This window comes from Dasypus novemcinctus, chromosome 13 (genome assembly GCF_030445035.2).
Source record: "Dasypus novemcinctus isolate mDasNov1 chromosome 13, mDasNov1.1.hap2, whole genome shotgun sequence".
NCBI classification, from domain to species: domain Eukaryota; kingdom Metazoa; phylum Chordata; class Mammalia; order Cingulata; family Dasypodidae; genus Dasypus; species Dasypus novemcinctus.
The window spans coordinates 86,274,918-86,280,917 of record NC_080685.1 but is presented as its reverse complement, the minus strand read 5'-3'; positions in this window follow the sequence as shown (position 1 = coordinate 86,280,917).

Genomic DNA, 6,000 nt, shown 5'->3' with positions numbered 1-6,000 from the left:
ATTACTAAGTTACTTGCTATTGTGGTGCTTTTTAGGTTTGATCAGTGCCACAATAGCATCTTAAATGTTTAAGAAGGTTTTTTTTTTTCTTTTTTTGTCTTTCTTTTTTTAATGTTACATTCAAAAAATATGAGGTCCCCATATACCCCACACCCCCCTCACCCCACTCCTTCCCCCATAACAACATTCTCCTCCATCATCATGAGACATTCATTGCATTTGGTGAATACATCTCTGAGCACTGCTGCACCTCATGGTCAATGGTCCACATCATAGCCCACAGTCCACCCAGTGGGCCATGGGAGGACATACAATGTCTGGTAACTGTCCCTGCGGCACCACCCAGGACAACTCCAACCCCCGAAAATGCCCCCACATCACATCTCTTCCTCCCACTCCCTACCCCCAGCAGCCACCATGGCCACTTTCTCCACACCAATGCTACATTTTCTTCGATTTATGTTTAAGAAGTTAATCACATTAAGTATTACAACTTGAATATCTCTAAAAATTTTTTTATGTATTTCTGAAAAAACTAGCCCCAGTAATTTTATAAAGTTGTTAAGCAGAAATAGCAATAGCATTTATTATAGTTGTTATATAATTTACTTCCTTTAATGGTTAAGATTACGATTTTAATGTGCACATAAATCTGTTTATCTCCTTCTGAGCCTTAGGCTTCATCAGCCTGGTAGCATTTGCATTGTGAATTAAATTTATGCTGAATTTTAAATATTAATGTATACAATTTTATTTCTTGTTCTTATATTTTGAAAATAAGTTTTTGTTCACATTGGTTTTCACAGTGAACTTTAGTCTTCAAGTGTCCCTTGCACAGTAAATAGTTTGATAGTTTTTACACTGCAGATTTTTAGCAAGGTGGTGTTTTAGAGTCAGCATAGTTCTTTTCTGGGAAGAAGAAGCTCACATAATGACATGCCCATGGCTTAGAATACTGTTAATATTTTGCTCCTTGCAAGTTCCTAACGCTTAGTGACTATCTCTTTTTGAGAGAGATTATTCGAACTTTAAAGTTTTGATTTGACAAGAACGAGAGGAATGTAGGGTAGAAACTGGTTAGTGGCTAGAGACGTGGAACAAAAGGACTTACCTGGTGGGTGAGTGTGGGCAGGGCTCCAGCTGTCTGAGTGGCCAGGCCTTGAGTCTGTCTATAAGATCACGACCCCCATAGCGGCCGCGTGAGGTTCACATGAGGATATTAACGTCAACGTACTGTGTAAACTGTGAAGTATAAACATATGGTGTATAGTATCTTGGGGAAGGAAAGCCAGTAGCAGCTTTCGTTTGGTACAAGAGCCTTACATTTAGGAGAGTGACAAGAAGTTGGGTGCTCCAGGTAACTGACTCAAATGCTTCAGCAGAGGGAGTTAAGGAAATATGGGTAAACGATGTGCTCTCCAGTAAGTGGCCACACACAGCACCTTTTTTCAGAGTCTGAAATAAAAAATTCTGATTACAAAAATTTTGATTTGTTTACAGAGAGAAAAAGAATTGGAGCATGAAGAATTATGGAAAAAATTAGAGGAGCTAAAGCTAAAGAAAGCACTAGAAAAACAGAACAGTGCTTACAATATGCACAATGTTCTCAACAATACAAGAGCTGTATTTAAAAAAAATGCCTACCCCATCTGCTGGATAGGCAGTTTTGTACATTTTTTTAAAAAAATATGTAAAAATTAAAAACAAACCTCATCAGTATAATATAATTAAAAGGCCATTTTTTTTCCCGGCAACTGTACATGAAAAAATATATGGACTAAACATAGCCCTGTGTTATATCATGGCCACAGTCTATGGTAACTTTTGTCTAATCATTGATTTATTGTGTCACTTCTGAAATTTCACAAAAATGAATGCTCTACCTATGATATGAGTGAGATAATTATGGGAGTGGTGTGAATTATGACTTGAATTCTTTTTTATTGTGTTGCACATAGATACATATAGTCGTCTGCTCTGTATATTTCCCCCTTTTATAATGTGCTCTTCACATTACTGCAGACCTTAGTTACATTCTAGGAAAGAGAATATTTCTTAAAATGAAACCAAGGTATAATCCTTACCTCTCCCTTTGTCTCTCTCAGAATATGATGGGAGGAATTACCTGCCCTAAGCCCTCCCTCAATAAAGATATTATTGCACTCTGGAATTTGAGTGAAAAACCTTAAATCTCCAGGCTTTTTAAAGCACAAAATAGAAAAGCTGGGAAAGTAAACCAGAATTCTTCAGATTATTCCCAAAGATGAGCACAGATCACTAGAGGTAGCTCGAGTGAACAAAGACACAGCTTGCCTCCTAATTCATTCCTCCTCCTCCTCTGTCAAAAGGCTGAGGGCAGGGCCTTTCCAGTCCTCACAACCTGCCCTTCCCGTGCCCCCTGCCCCGGGATGGAGGTTTGCGTCCCTCCGAGCGGCGATGCAGAGCACTAGGTGTCACTGCCCCGCTTTAGTGAAGGAACTGCAGTAGGATTCCTCTGTAGGTTTCTAAAAAGTTGACTGTAGAGGTCCTGTACGTTTTTACTTGATCAAGTATTTCTCACATCTTTTGTTATCAGAGTACCATTCCAATCTCTTAACTTGCAGTTGTGTGGAAAACTGTTTTGTAATGACAGCTCTTCACTGGGGGATTGAGCAGCATTTAATAAAGTCTATGTTTGTATTTTGCCTTATGTCTTCTTTGCTTTTTTTTTATCTCTAGGCTTAAGTACCCAGAAGCCTGCTCCTCTCTCTATAAGCATATATATGCTCAAACAGAGAAGTTTTTAAGGCAGATTATGGGATGTACTCTAGTTAGGGAATGTGTGGTGTGCCATTCAACAAAGTAAATCTGTTTTACAGAATATCTGCATGAAATTCTAAGTCCTAGGACAGGTTTAATTTATTTTACATTTAAGTTTTAATTAAAATACACCAAGGAAAATAAATCTCATTCAATAGCACCATTGTGTGTGTGTGAGAGAGAGAGAGAGAGAGAGACTGTGGCAGTAGTCAGACATTATTATAGTGTTTTTAACTATTTACATTTAATTCACCTCTTTTTAAACATCCATTAAAAAACTAGCACATTTCATAAGACTATCATGCTACTTTACAGGAATTGTAGTTGGTATTGGGGTTTAAGATATATTTAGGGGATTGAATCTTTTTACTGACAATATGATAGCCAGGCCCTGAGCCTCAACAGACTCCAGCTCCTACAATCTGATTTATTGGACTCACCTCACTCAGCTAAGATGGAGTTGAAGAAGGGCAACCACCACACCATGGAGCCTAGAGTGCCTACAACTGAAAGCAGGAGGATTGCATCCAGTATCCATGTGGAATCTGAGCCTCCTCTTGACATAGAGATGCCACGGACACAACCAATCCAAGGACCTCAGAGAAAAGGTGGCAATGGAGTGGGAAAAGTGGCCATGGTGGCTGATGGGTATGGGGAATGGCAGGAAGAGAGGAGATGTGGAGGCGCCTTTGGGACTTGGAGTTGCCCTGGATGGTGCTTCAGGGGCAATCACCGGACATTGTAAATCCTCCCAGGGCCCACTGGATGGAATGGGGGAGAGTGTGGGCCATGATGTGGACCATTGACCATGAGGTGCAGAGGTGCCCAGAGATGTACTTACCAAATGCAATGGATGTGTCATGATGATGGGAGTGAGTGTTGCTGGGGGGGGGGTGAGGGGTGCGGTGGGGGTGGTGGGGTCGAATGGGACCTCATATTTTTTTTAATGTAATATTTTTACAAAATCAATAAAAAAAACAAAAACAAAAAACAAAACAAACAAAAAAAAAACTAGCACAAGTTCACACACTACATTTTGGTCACTGTGATAGCAATTTCTTTAGCTCTGTGTGGCCAGAGGAGAGACTCTTCCTTTCCTTTAGGTACAATGGCTTATATTTTACAGCATTCTCAAGTACCTCGTCTTGAACAGCCACCGTGTCCCGGCCATCCAGATCAGGGTTTCCTTCCAGATTCCCCCACACTAGTTAATCCAAGGCCAATCAGTATTATTGGCAGCCTGGGGACAGCACAGTTAAAAGGACAATTGAACTAGAAAACACAGAATGGAAGGCAAGTACCTGCCTTTCCAGAAAGTGAAGGTCAGGTCTAAGTTTCTATTTTGTGGCATATAAGCATACATTTACTAAAGAGCAGCCAGAGTAGATTTTGACAGGCTGCAGCTAGCAGTTTAAGCTGGTTTTCTTTCATTCTTTCTTTAAATAGTGAAAACTTTCACTTACTTTCTAATTAGTTATTCTAAAGCACATTTAGGAGTCCTCTCAATATTCCACAATACAAAAAATGTCAGTTTAGAATGCTCATTGGGACAAATTTTATTAGAAATTTATGTTAAAAGTGATGTCATCTTTAGGAATACCTTAAAAATAAAGTCCTATTTTTTAAAAACTGTTAGTATAAGCTTTCAGAAGTATTTATAAAAATTAATTTTATGCCTGGGTCTGCATTATTCCTACAGTAAGATTTTAAAAACAAGAGACCTTTATTAAAGTTTATTTTGCATGCTTCTGTGAAGCAGAAAAGTAGCAGGGAATATTTCTTTATGCAAGTTCATGTTTAATAATTTAACAATAACAAAAAAACAGTTTCTTGCTGCTAAGTTGGATATGAGATAAAATATTCTACTCACATATTTGAAGATTTTTCTTTGAATTGTTGAAAAATTCAGGAAATGCTACCAAGTCCTCTTTAGATGCAAAGGGCATGTAAATAATCTAAAACCTTCTAAACAATTTTTGTAACTTGAAATAAACTGCTAATGATTACCATGAGAAAAATACCTACATGGCTTTTTATAAGCAACTCATCTCTGTCAAAAGCTAGGCTGAAAGCTTTGAGGGTCATAAAAGGACATGACTCTTTCTCAGGCAGGCAGTTTTATAGGACATGGTGACAACTTAACACGGGTTATTCATAAGACTTGAGAGGTCACTCTTCCTGACATTCCACCATCATTTCCATGCCCAAATCCTTAGCTAAAACCCGATCCTTCTCAAGAGACTAGACATGTGTTACAATTTTTGGAGGTCACCAAATGAAAAATATTGGTGCATATTGATTTATCAGATATTAATACTGGCATATTCATTCCTTCTGTATTTATTTACCTGTTAATGAAATCATCAATGGAAAGGACAAATGAGTTTATGTGGCTATGAGTCTCCAAAAAAGAGTTGGGTGGTCATCAGAGGGGTAATGCTTATGCATGCTTCGGTAGGGTACCAGAGCCAGTCAAAGTAGATCAAAACCCAGGTGCTGGTTCTCCTGAGGGCTACAGAGACCCACAGGTTCTATGGTCTTGGCAGATGACTCAGGAGTTCAGGGCCATGTCAGTTGGCCCTACTTTGGAATTTGTGTTCCTGAGTGTGATGGAGTTGGACTCAGATAATGCCCTTTCTACACATGCCTCTTCTGTTACTTTTACTGGATCTGTGGTTGGTGTTGGGGTTGGTGTATACTCAGGAGACTTGAATCTCTGGACTGTCCATGTGACAGCCAGTCCCTGAGCCTCAGCAGACTTGCAACTCCTACCATCTGGTTTATTGGACTTACCCTGGCCAGCTAACAGGGAGGCAAAGAAGATCATCCACCACACCAGGGAGCCAAAAGTGCCTACAATTGCAAGCAGGAGAATTGCATCCATCATCCATGTGGAATCTAAGCCCCCTCTTGATACAGAGGGGGACTGGACTTAACCATCTCAGGGTCCTCAGGATGGAGGAATAGAGTATAGATTAGAGTGGACTTACTGGTGTTCTCTGGGGAACTATTGTGATTAGTGAGGGAAGAAATTATAATATGGATGTGGAGAAAGTGGCCACGGTACCTGCTGATGGTAGGGAGAGGGAAGAAGAGATAGGATGTGGGTGCATTTTCAGAATTTGGAGTTGTCCTGGGTGATGCTGCAGGGTCAGATGCTGGACATTGTGTTTCCTGCCATGGCCCACTGGGTAGAATGGG